This window comes from Dreissena polymorpha, chromosome 8 (assembly GCF_020536995.1).
Source record: "Dreissena polymorpha isolate Duluth1 chromosome 8, UMN_Dpol_1.0, whole genome shotgun sequence".
In the NCBI taxonomy this organism is placed as follows: Eukaryota; Metazoa; Mollusca; class Bivalvia; order Myida; family Dreissenidae; genus Dreissena; species Dreissena polymorpha.
Genome location: NC_068362.1, coordinates 14152314 through 14165105, shown reverse-complemented (window position 1 = coordinate 14165105; position 12792 = coordinate 14152314). Strand labels below are relative to the sequence as shown.

At 36.9% G+C, this 12792-nt stretch overlaps 1 protein-coding gene across 6 annotated transcripts in view; it reads right to left on the bottom strand.

Moving 5' to 3' along the window:
* Nucleotides 1–12792, bottom strand: part of LOC127842690 (glycoprotein-N-acetylgalactosamine 3-beta-galactosyltransferase 1-like) — a 39891-nt gene that overhangs the window by 12139 nt on the left and 14960 nt on the right. The window contains exon 1 of one of the 6 annotated variants that reach the window (XM_052372333.1): nucleotides 4465–4941. The exons of the other annotated variants lie outside the window; for them this stretch is intronic. The gene's annotated coding sequence lies outside the window, so the exon portion shown is untranslated. Of the gene's footprint in view, nucleotides 1–4464; nucleotides 4942–12792 lie in introns of those variants that run through there. 6 annotated transcript variants of the gene reach the window in all.

Genomic DNA, 12792 nt, shown 5'->3' with positions numbered 1-12792 from the left:
GTTCCCGCACTGAAAGGGTTAACAAAACAGTATTGTCAATCAAAGTTTTTGAACCAAGATCTTTGCATTTCCATAATTTTGAGAGATAGCCATAGTCTTTTTGTTGAGAAGTGGAAATGAAAAATAGCTCCCTGCTGGTAGATATTTACCCATGAATGTTCAAATATGGGAATCTATACAAATTGACAAAGTTAACAACAAGTGCTGGATCATTTACCTCTAGTTGTTTAATGCACATAGTATGTTGGCCATCTATTTAGGAAATACGTTAATAATCGGAATTTATCTGGACCCTTAGTCACTAGACATTTCTTTGACTTATATTAAGTAAGTTATACCAAGGATAAAATTTCTTGTAAAGAATATAAACAATTGCTTTCATTTTGAGTCAAACTTTGAAGAAACCACCTCTATGTGTTTGATTCTTCATTTAGCACATTTTGTTAATGACATGATCACCAGCGACAGCATGACATGATCACCAGTGGCAGCATGACATGACCACCAGTGGCAGCTTGACATGATCACCAGTGACAGAATGACATGATCACCAGTGGCATCATGACATGATCACCAGTGACAGCATGACATGATCACCAGTGACAGCATGACATGATCACCAGTGGCATCATGACATGATCACCAGTGGCAGCATGACATGATCACCAGTGACAGCATGACATGATCACCAGTGGCATCATGACATGATCACCAGTGGTAGCATGACATGATCACCAGTGGCAGCATGACATGATCACCAGTGACATCATGACATGATCACCAATGGCCGCATGACATGATCACCAGTGGCAGCATGACATGATCACCTGTGGCAGCATGACATGATCACCAGTGGCAGCATGACATGATCACCAGTGGCAGCATGACATGATCACAAGTGACAGCATGACATGATCACCAGTGACAGCATGACATGATCACCAGTGGCAGCATGACATGATCACCAGTGACAGCATGACATGATCACCAGTGACAGCATGACATGACCACCAGTGGCAGCATGACATGATCACCTGTGGCAGCATGACATGATCACCAGTGGCAGCATGACATGATCACTAGTGGCAGCATGACATGATCACCAGTGGCAGCATGACATGATCACCAGTGACAGCATGACATGACCACCAGTGGCAGCATGACATGATCACCAGTGACAGCATGACATGACCACCAGTGGCAGCATGACATGATCACCTGTGGCAGCATGACATGATCACCTGTGGCAGCATGACATGATCACCAGTGACAGCATGACATGATCACCAGTGACAGCATGACATGATCACCAGTGGCAGCATGACATGATCACCAGTGACAGCATGACATGATCATCAGTGGCAGCATGACATGATCACCAGTGGCAGCATGAATATATTTATAAGTTCGATGTTTACTATTTTTGTCTCAGTCTATGCTTTATTCTTAAGTCTAAGAATGGGTTGGTGAATACAGGCCAAGGTCAGACACTATTTATTGTGGTTCGAAAAGTTATTAAAGTTTGTCAGAAACTCAAAACTCTTCTTAGATTCTAGCAGTAATAAATGTTCTTATGGTCCAGGAAAATTGACTGGCGCCAGGGTAGTGCGTACTTCTTCGGTCGAACTGTCTATTCCGTTTGAAGGCAATTGCACCAAGAACTGCAAAATAAACAAACAAAAAAATGATAAAACAATTACTGCCAGGTATATACCAGTTTGTGGAGATTTTGAAAGTAAGGATATGGAAAATAACCATATAGAAGCAGTCTACAATATGATATGAGCCTGGCTCTGCAAAAAGGGGATTAAATGCCTGTGTGTAAAGTGTTGTCCCAGATTAGCATGTGCAGTCTGCATAGGCCGATCAGGGACGACACTTTTCGCCTAAACTGGATTTCGATAAACAGATTTTCTCTTTTATAAAAAATACCATAACAGCGGAAAGTGTTGTCCCTGATTAGCCTCTGGAGACTGCACATGGTTAATCTGGGACAAAACTTTTCACACATGCATTAAACCCCCCTTTTTGCTTAGTGAGGCTCATATATATTTTGTGGAAGATTTTTTTTTTTGCAATTAAGAATTGAAATGCACAAATACTTTATTCCCAGTAAAAGCATTCTTTGTAAGAATTTAAGAGTCTGACAACTCTTTCAGTGGGTGAACTGAGTTGATGTATTACTTGACAAATAAAATATAAGTGGTTTTACTGTGTAAGATGCAAGAAAATCAAGATAAAGGTTTTCTAATATATGTTGTAACCAGTCAAATATAAACATATCAGCGTTGTTTTTTTTAGTCCCAATGTTAAAAATATTTTTTTTCCGAAATGACTGCCTAAATTTTTAAATGTAAAATCACAATCATTTCTCAATTTTTAATTATTTCTAAGCAAAATATTTTTTTGTCTAAGATGCAATTTGTCCCAGTCCAAAGGGACTCAGTCTCATTTGTTAAATGGGAAAAAAACTAAATACCTATAAGAAGAAATATTGCAAAAAAGGTTTTATTTCAAGAAAATAAGATTGTGTTGATAGCCTTTGCATACTCAAAACATGAACAATAGTATGGATTAAAGGGGCCTTTTCACGTTTTTGTAAATTGACAATTAAAAAAAAAATGTTTCAGATTCCCAACTTTTCGTTGTAATTATGATATTTGTGAGGAAACAGCAATACTGAACATTTACCCTGCTCTAAAATATCCATTATCTGCATCTTTTGACAATTTAAAAAGCTGAAAACTATCAAACGTCAAAATGCAAATAGATTGAATAATTTGGAGAGTTCTTTTTTTGTCTTTATATTTTGTGATTCTACGAGGACTGCGTATATAAAGCATAAAATATCCCACTGAGTGTATAACCACGGATGACCGAGGGTGTTTTTTCTTTTTTAAATTGTATTCTTGTTTTTTTTAATGGAGCTTTTTAGATCCAATTTTTACATTTATCAATATAAAGAATTTAATGACAAACTTCAATACATTCCAAAATCTGTGAAAAGGTCCCTTTAAGATATTCATAATTAAGTTTTATTCCTATTTTAAACAACCATACCATGATAACCTTTTCAGTTCACTCCAATTTCCATTCGCCGTCAGAGAGGATTATGCTGAATGCAAAATCTCACCAATACAGCTTAAAGTCACTGCCATGGTAGGTTTCTCGAACAGCTCAAATACATTGGCATCTGTAAAACAAATCACATTGGAAATCGATATTTGAGAATCTAATTTTATAATGATGTCTCTTTATTTTACTGACTACATTAAACATATTTTGAATTAAATATTTATTAGTGCTGATTATTTAATATTTCAACATATATTTTGTGTGTAAAAAATCTATAAGCTATAAAGGTGCTAGAGTGAAGAATCCAGAGCTCCTGAACCTGCGACCTCCAGAGTGGTAGTAAGACACTCTAACCACATCCCTAAAGAGCAAGCCAAACTGCAAGGCTGTTGGAAGTGACCTTAATGCGATACAGTGCCATGTATTTGATAAATATTTAAAGGTCTATCTTTAATATTATTGTCTTTTTTATTAAGTTGGGTTTTTGGCCATTTAGAAAGTATTTCAGTCACAATATGGCAGTAAGCCAATTTGCTTTGTTGAGCAGTACTAAGTATACTTCTTCTTCTTCTTTTATAATAATGGCTATGATCATTACTGATACATAATGGCCATGCGTGGGGAGGGGGGGGGGGGGGTAAAAAGAAATAGATTGATAGGTTTCCCGAGCTACTCAATCCACTCAGGAAAATCCTATCAACAGTGATAAAAAAGGTGCAAAACCTTACACCTTAAGCCCTTAAGACTTAAATATATGCATATAGAACTTAAGTCTAGAAGATGAATAAATTATGAAAGCACAAGTGCAATAATTGATGCCACTAATTGATAATAGCCCTAAGGTAATCATATAAAACTAACTTACATGTGAACATCGGTCCATAGGCTGCATAGCAACTTTCCTTTCTTTAATAAAGCAATCGCGCGAAAAGGCATTGTATTTGTTTGTTTTTGCAAACGCTAAACTGACATAGGCGGCTATCTGTACTTCCGCCATTTTGTACGTTCATGTCACACTGAAAGTCACGTGACGTCCAATCCGGTAAATATAGATCAATGGGTGCAAAGATCTATAAATAAACACTATCGCAGTATCGATCCAAACTACGCCTACTTCATTAGTATCATTGCTGCAGGGAAAACACTACTACTACTACTACTAATAATAATAATAATGATAAGCTTCATCATTATGAGTGGCTAACTATCAAAATCATCACTTTTATTATCATAATCAGCAACAGCAGCACCAGCATAACATTTAAATCCAACTTTTTCCTTATCGTCATCATTATCATAAACGACATTTAAAAAATCAAAACAACAGAGTTAAAACAACATTAAAGTGCATAGTCAAACACCAATAAATACGCATTCACATATATTTACCTGATGTTCCTAACACCACAGCGGCATCATAGCTTGACTCGGTAATAAGAGTTTCGCGATTTACACACTGGTGCTGCTGGTGTTATCCCATGTAACCACCGGTCTGCTGGTAACAGCTTTTGCGCTACAGCCTACATTGTTGTTAAATCACAGATGTTGCCGATATTCAATCACACAACCTTACATCGCCCCCATTAGATTTTCAGATTCCAGAATAAGAAAGTAAAATCCTAACAAAGTCAATAAATAGTTATCCGATTTATAAGATCTATGTTGTTTCATGTGATCAATGATTCTGTGAAACCATAACAACAGATGCATAATTACAGTGTCTCGGCGTGGGGTCCGCCTATCTTGACGTGGTCGCATCTTAAAGGGGCAGTGCAATATTCTTGTGCAAGGATATGTATCGCTCCGGATTGATTAATTGAGCCTCGTCGTGGGAAAACTGGGCTTAATGCATGTGTGTGGTGTCGTCCCACATTAGCCTGTGCAGTCCGAGTAGGCTATTCAGGAACGACAATTTTCCGTTTTTTGTTGTTTTAAGGAAGTCTCTTCTAAACGAAAATCCAGTACACCACTAGTATCATCATCATCATCATCATCATCATCATCATCATCATCATCATCATCATCATCATCATCATCATCATCATCATCATCATCGTCATCATCATCATCATCATCATCATCATCATCATCATCATCATCATCGTCATCGTCATCATCATCATCATCATCATCATCATCATCATCATCATCATCATCATCATCATCATCATCATCATCATCGTCATCGTCATCATCATCATTATCATCATCATCATTATCATCATCATCATCGTCATCATCATCATCATCATCAGCAGCAGCAGCAGCAGCAGCAGCAGCAGAAGCAGAAGCAGAAGCAGAAGCAGCGCCAGTAATCACATTCATTATCATCATCATCACCAGTAGAGCATAAGTAGCAGCATCCAGTATCAACTAATGGGACATCAAAAGCAACATCATGATGTGCAATGTCATCATCATCAGCAGCAGCAAAAAAACATCAACAACAACCTCTTTGTTAAATAAAACAGGGGCCTATACAAAAACATTGAATGTGTTTGTATAGGTCCCTGAATAAAACAAGCAACATCATTAAAATATGTGGTGTGCAATAATTCTAATACTCACAAGACTGATAAATTGAGTTTGAATAAAGATACTTTTAATTGTATGTTAAAGGGATCTTTTCACGGTTTGGTAAGTTGACAAAATTGAAAAAAGTTGTTTCAGAATCGCAAATTTTCGGTTTATTTATGATATTTGTGAGGAAACAGTATTACTTTACATTTGCCATGGTCTAATATAGCCATTATATGCATCTTTTGACGATTTAAAAACCTAAATATTATTAAGCGTTGCAACGCGAAACGATTGAATAATTTGGAGAGTTCTGTTGTTGTCGTTTAAATTTGTTAAACTACGAAGATTGCTTATATAACGTATAAAATACGCAACTTATGTATGCTTGGCAGCATAGCTCAGTTGGCTAATTCGTTTTTACTTCAGGATTCCGGGGTCACTGGTTCGAGCCCTGTTGCGGGCAACTATTTTTTCCTTTTTAAAATTTTATTTTTGATTTTTTACTGGAGCTTTTAAAATGTAATGTTTACATTTATCAATATAGAGCATTAAATGACAAACTTCAAAATATGCCAAAATCTGTGAAAAGGCCCCTTTAAAGGATAGCACGCAATACACCAAGTTCAAGCTCATGAAACCATTGGTATATATGAGAGCATAATTAATATATTTATAAGCATCGTTATATACAGTATGTTTTCGATATTGTATATACCATCTTTGATTTATTAATTAAGTTTATTAAGTGAAAACAGTGTAGTGTGTATGTACCAAATGATACATATTAAATTTGAGTCAGGGACCTTGTATATGTCGCAGTTTGAGTCAAATATTCGCGTACGTTACAAACCTGTATTAGCTTAAATCACATCTACTTGGAGACGCGTCTAATTTATTATTTGACATTTTTGGTCAGTGCGTCGCGTTGTTATGATACGTGTTGTATGTGTATCGATTCAATGATAGGTTGTTACGAAAGCCAGATGTCTTAATTTAGTCTGTGGGGCAATTCAATCGGACGTTATTTACAAAGAGGACAATGACAATGAAATTTATAATAAAACAGTCGAGTGAATTATCGTGTTAATTTATTTAGAATTGAATAATGTGTATAAGAAGTAAACAATTCAGTATCTTCAGGGCCGTACGCAGGAATTTTTAACTGGAGGGGGGGGGGGACAACCGAGGAGGAATTTTAATGATTACATGAATATTAAATGTTTAAAGCTTTAGATTTCAGTAATGTATGATGTTTGATGAAAAAGCAAAGCAAACTTTGCAAATAAAAAACCTTTAGTAAAAGATGTATCATAAAGTCCCAGCAAACATTTCATATCGGTCCGATATCGGTAGCAGTCGGACTGTCCGTTCGTCTGTCCGTCCAGCATTTAATTTTTCGGACTTTTTTCAAAACGCTTCAAGATATCGACCTGATATCGGTGTGTGAGTCTACCAACATGACTAATAGATGAAGTATGAGTTTCATTCCGTCCATTGTTTTTTGGTGAAGTAATTGGCCTTGCTTTCAACATTATTTGTTTTAAACAAATTATTAACGTCAGCAATTGTCCGACTAACGCCCGGCCTCTTGTATCAGTTGCTTCCATTCACTGCTCCTTTTAACTTGGTCAATCAAAACACGTGTTACATCAACCATGGATAAATAAAGCATGCAGAATCACAAGGGGTAATTGACTGATTGGGGATTGTGTACAAGGCGATAAGAAAACATTGCCTTTGGGCTTATCTCCACAGGCGAGATTATTAACGCTTATCCCCTTGTTTATCAGGGACAATAAAACACATCCGCTCTTATGAATTGAGAGTGTACTGTGGGCCCTTTCACGAGAAAAACATTTACAGTAGGACCATTTAAAAAAATCCTAATTCGTCAGCCAGCTGGGGTGGGGGGGCGGGCCCCAGGGCCCCTGGCCTGGATACGGGCCTGATCTTAACTTGAAAGTGCTTACTGCGTGTGAAGCAAATATACTGCTACTGTGCTATTTTTAGAACAAGAACACCAATACATCTGCCAGAGGCAATAGGTAATCATTGCCTACCGAACACGAAATGATCGGCATCTCAAACACCATCATCGGTAAACCAGTTTGGATTAATCATCTAATGCATTTATCGCGTTAGAGTGTAACTATGGAAACGGCAAAGCGTATTTGGGTATTCGACGATATTTTATAAACACTGACATTGCCGTAATTAAAAAAGGAATCGATATATATGTATATATAACTTCATTTATTATAAAGGAAACATAACTACCTGCAATGAACAAAGAGTGTTACAATTGTAAACGTGAAACATAAACAGTCAATAAATGTAAGCCATGTTGAAAGATAGGCCTGATTTATTGCTAATTTTTCCAGTAATCTCGAAAACGATGCGTAGCTTACGTTTCGGTGGAATTCTCTTTAAAAAACCAATGCAATCTTCAGAATTATTAGGTCGGATCAACTGGATTTTCCCCAACATTTACTTGGAGGCTTATAAAGGTCATTAAATGTCAACACATATTGGGCTTTTCAGCTACGCCAAAAATGTGTCCCAAATATGATAAGCAAAAATATCAACAAACCTCATACGCGTTTCGCCCCAACAACAACATTCTTTGCCACAATTTGTGTACATGCCGAATTCCCTGTTTGAAAAAACATGTTTGCTGATGAAACCTTCTCACCATGGTTATATATATATATATATAATGTTCATATTCGAAATAAGTCAGAACGGAGCAATATGTTGAGTGGTTTTAATCTTCGTATTTTAAGAGAATGTGTGAACTAAAACTAACGATTAGCGCAGTTGTTAATGCACACGATTCTCTTCTCACCTAGAAAACGCGGAGTCTATTCGCATTTTCGACGCATGTGAGTTTAGTTGGTGGCCAGCGTACGGATATGTGGGGATATCCAGCTGACACACAGCACAACAACGCATCTAAATTGATCCGACTTCTGTAAAGAGTATTTTTTTTTAAATCAGAGTTTATTTTCAGGTCCTACCGGCCCCCTCATGAGGTCTTTATGGTCCGACCTGGTGTAAAGAGTAATAGCTGTACAGTGCAGTTATAATTTCAAATTGGTACCAACTTTCGTAAGTGCCGGTAGTTAGTAAATTTAAGATTGCCGGGACACATTCTTGGCTCACGAAAACGAAGCCGCCGACGCGACAGGAATAAATATTGGCCGTGCTCTGTGTAAAAAGGGTTAAATGCATGTGCGTAAAGTGTCGTCCAAGATTAGCCTGTGCAGCCCGCACAGTCTAATAAGGGACGACACTTTCCGCTTGTATGATATTTCCTGTTTAAAGTAAGTCTCTTCTACGGACTGCACAGGCTAATATGGGACGACACTTTACGCACATGCATAAAAACCCCTTTTACAAAGCACAGCTGATATCGGAAAACCCGCATATGCGAACATACTTGCATACGTACATACTTCAAAAGTTTAACTTATTTCAATGGTTTGATTAAATTAGTTGTTAAAAACTAATTTACAGTAGAGGGTCGTATCCAAAAATGCTTGTATGTTTTATATTACGTTTGTTTATGTTTGCCTTGCCATTTTCGACTTACTCGCCGGGATTAACTTAGATGCAAGATCTCATTGTGTACACACCGGTCTTTCTGACCTGTGTACTAACGCGAAAGGAATTGTGGGTAGCACTTCTTTTACGAATGAAAAGTGAAAGCGAAATAAGGTATGGTAATCATGCTTCTGATAATCGCTATCAGGCTTAATAGAGATTTAAAATCACATTTAAACATAATTAAATAACATTTCTTTAAACAACATTCCGTTTTAAACACACAATAAAAACGATTTTTCTTTCAATATTAACATTTTCATTCCTACGCAGAACTACTTCGGCGAAAGCATAATCCCCCAAACCAGGGGAATGTGATGCGTCTAGGCTGCACACCACACTTTTTAGCCACCAATGCGCATTGGCAAGGGAGAAATTTCAAAATAAAGAGAACAATGCTCAAGTAAGCACCATTTTGAGTGTCTAAATAATAATGAATGTCAGGTTTGAGTTGTGGTGATTGTTCTTGGATGTTTGTAAGTTACCAAAACATAGGTATTGTAACAATAGCTGCATACAGGAAGTAGAATTAATGCAATTCGAAAACAGGTGTAATGCTGGCTCCGGTCAGTGTTTCTGTTGGAAATTTGAAAGGGCGTACGGACATTGAACTATTACAAAAAATCTAATCCTTTGACCCCCAATTTTCTCCATTGCTGTTTAGTACTTGGTAAGTTACCAATGTAAAAACATGGTCTCCAGGCACCTTGCTTCCGCAGGAAAGTGGCAGTTTGTTGTTGAAACTGGCTTAAAAAGGCTCGGAAACACACATAATTTTGTTGTTTTTATTTGAAATAATCAATACTAAAGCATTTTGCCCCAACTCAGTTGATTTGAATGTTACTGATTTTTCAGATGGCACACCCTCAACCATTCTGGAAATGTGCTTGGTTTATTTTCAGATATGCGAGGTGACCAGGTTTCGGACAGTGGTTAACTCCTGCTTGTGTATGAGATTGGCCGAGACTAAAAAAACTGTATATTGCCACCCTAAGCATAGAGGTGACAATAACGTAGTGACGTCACCATCTATGTATAGAATGTGCAAGATCTATAAACACCATGTTAACCATTTGCATGCTGGGAAATTTGTCGTCTGCTAAAATGTCGTCCGCTGAATTTTTAAAAATTAGCATTTTCTTCATTTTTTTTCAAAGAATACTATCAAAATAGCAAACAGTTCGGATCCTGATGAGACGCCACGTTCTGTGGCGTCTCATCTGGATCCAAACTGTTTGCAAAGGCCTTCAAAATTCGGTTCCAGCACTAAAAGAGTTAAAGAATGAATTTTATATACAGTTCAATAATTTAAGCATGAAAGATATTTTCATTAAACTGCTGTTGTTTTTGTACTGCTCTGTTATGTTTTTTTTAAATTTTAAGACGGCTCGTGAAAAAACTACCAGTTATCCTTTTGCTTTGACGCCAGTTATTTTTTTATTATGTAAAATAAAAGATTACATAAACTCCAATTTATGTTTTGTAACGGAACAAATCAACAAAAAAGGTAGCTAATGGATGCTACAATTTCTTCTTAGTGTATGTAAAAATTGTATTCCGAATTTTGTAGTACAAATCTTGTTAATGTCCCTTTAATTATTTCGAGTTCTATCTAGATTCGCATTACAAATAAATAATTGATGTCGCCGGCGATTTTCACGATTAGTACAAGCTTTTATGGTCTTAATGAGTGCCCATACAGAGAAGCCTTGGCGAACTTGTGTACGAGATAGCAGTTAAGATGGGATATGATTGCATAATAAACAAATATGGTTGTGGCTGATTTTAACGAATCTCGGACAATCGCCCCACGCTTATTTTGACAAGGCGGACGTTCACTCCTACGTTATTTTGACAACCCGGGCAGTCGCTCTTCTATTATTCTGACAAGCCGGACAGTCGCTCCTATATTATTTTGACAAGCCGGACAGCCGCTCCTATATTATTTTGACAACCCGGACTGTTGCTCCTATATTATTTTGACAATCCGGAAATCCGCTCATGTATTTTTTGAAAAGCCAGACCGTCGCTCCTATATTATTTTGCTCCTATATTATTTTGACAATCCGGAAATCCGCTCATGTATTTTTTTGAAAAAGCCAGACCGTCGCTCCTATATTATTTTGACAAGCCGGACAGTCGCTCCTATATTATTTTGACAATTCGTACAGTCGCTCCTATATTATTTTGACAAGCCGGACAGTCGCTCCTATATTATTTTGACAAGCCGGACAGTCGCTCCTATATTATTTTGACAAGCCGGACAGTCGCTCCTATATTATTTTGACAAGCCGGACAGTCACTCCTATATTATTTTGACAAGCCGGACAGTCGTTCATATATTATTTTTGACAACCCGGACTGTTGCTCCTATATAATTTTGACAACCCAGACTGTCGCTCCTAAGTTATATGGACACCCTGACAATGGTCCCTACATTAGTTCTATCAGGAACATTTGATCCTACATAACGTTTTTTGGAATAAAAGCCAATTTTGCGAATGGAATAAACATAAAAGCCACATGAAAAGTTGAAATGTAGTTACATTTATATACATATATTCACAATGAAACATGCACAAGAAAGCGCATTGAAACGAAAAGAAACACATAGGTACATTTATACACACAGTTGGATATATACGAGTCAATAATGTTAATTCAAAATAATGTTTATTCACAAAACATCTCAATGCCAAGACGAATTCGGTGCTCAACACTATGGCGAAACTCCACCATCGACCTGGTTCCTGCAAACATATTGATTGCAAAAAGCATAGATCTTATTTAGCAAAGAATATTATATTTATACATGTATTAAAATAATATTTCTATGATTATTAAAATAGTGTGTGTTTTTTTTCTCCAAAATTTCAAAATTTTAGTATATTTATGTATAGGCTTACTGTTAACAAGTTAGGTAAATATAAATGTCGGCTAATTATAGGTGTTAACCTTTGATCGGCGTATGCTGCATTTCAATGCTTCGTATCTAATTGTAGGAACCAACGACCGTGGTGTCAAAATTATGCAGGAGCGACTGTCCTGGTTGTCAAATCATGCAGGAGCGAACGTTCGCCTTGTCAAAATTAGCGTAGGAGCGATTTTCCGTGAGAGCGATGGTCCGAACACCGAATTTAATATGCTAGAAACTTAATATTACTCATTTTATTTGTTTTTAACAAATTTGCGAGTAAACAGGTAATTCATGTATTATACAGGTTCATGTATTTTCCTCTAATAAACTCCAACGGTATGTCGGCTTACGACGGCATACTTCGTAAAGTTAATCCGAGTCTATACGGCTGCATTAGGCACTGTCCGGTTTACGTGAAAAACTGCCATTAACCCATTAATGCCTAGTGGACTCTCCCATCCGTCTAAATGGGATCAATTTATTTCCAAAATTAGGGATGTCTAGTATATTTATTTCTATATTTAGAATATTTCTTACAGAAATTCCTTTAAGCAAACAGCGCAAACCTTTAAGCATCATGCGGTGCTCATCTTTGTCTACGCTGTTTGCCAAGGCCTTTTTTCTAGACGTTAGGCATAAATGGGTTAACACTCGTAACTTACATACATCGACTATAG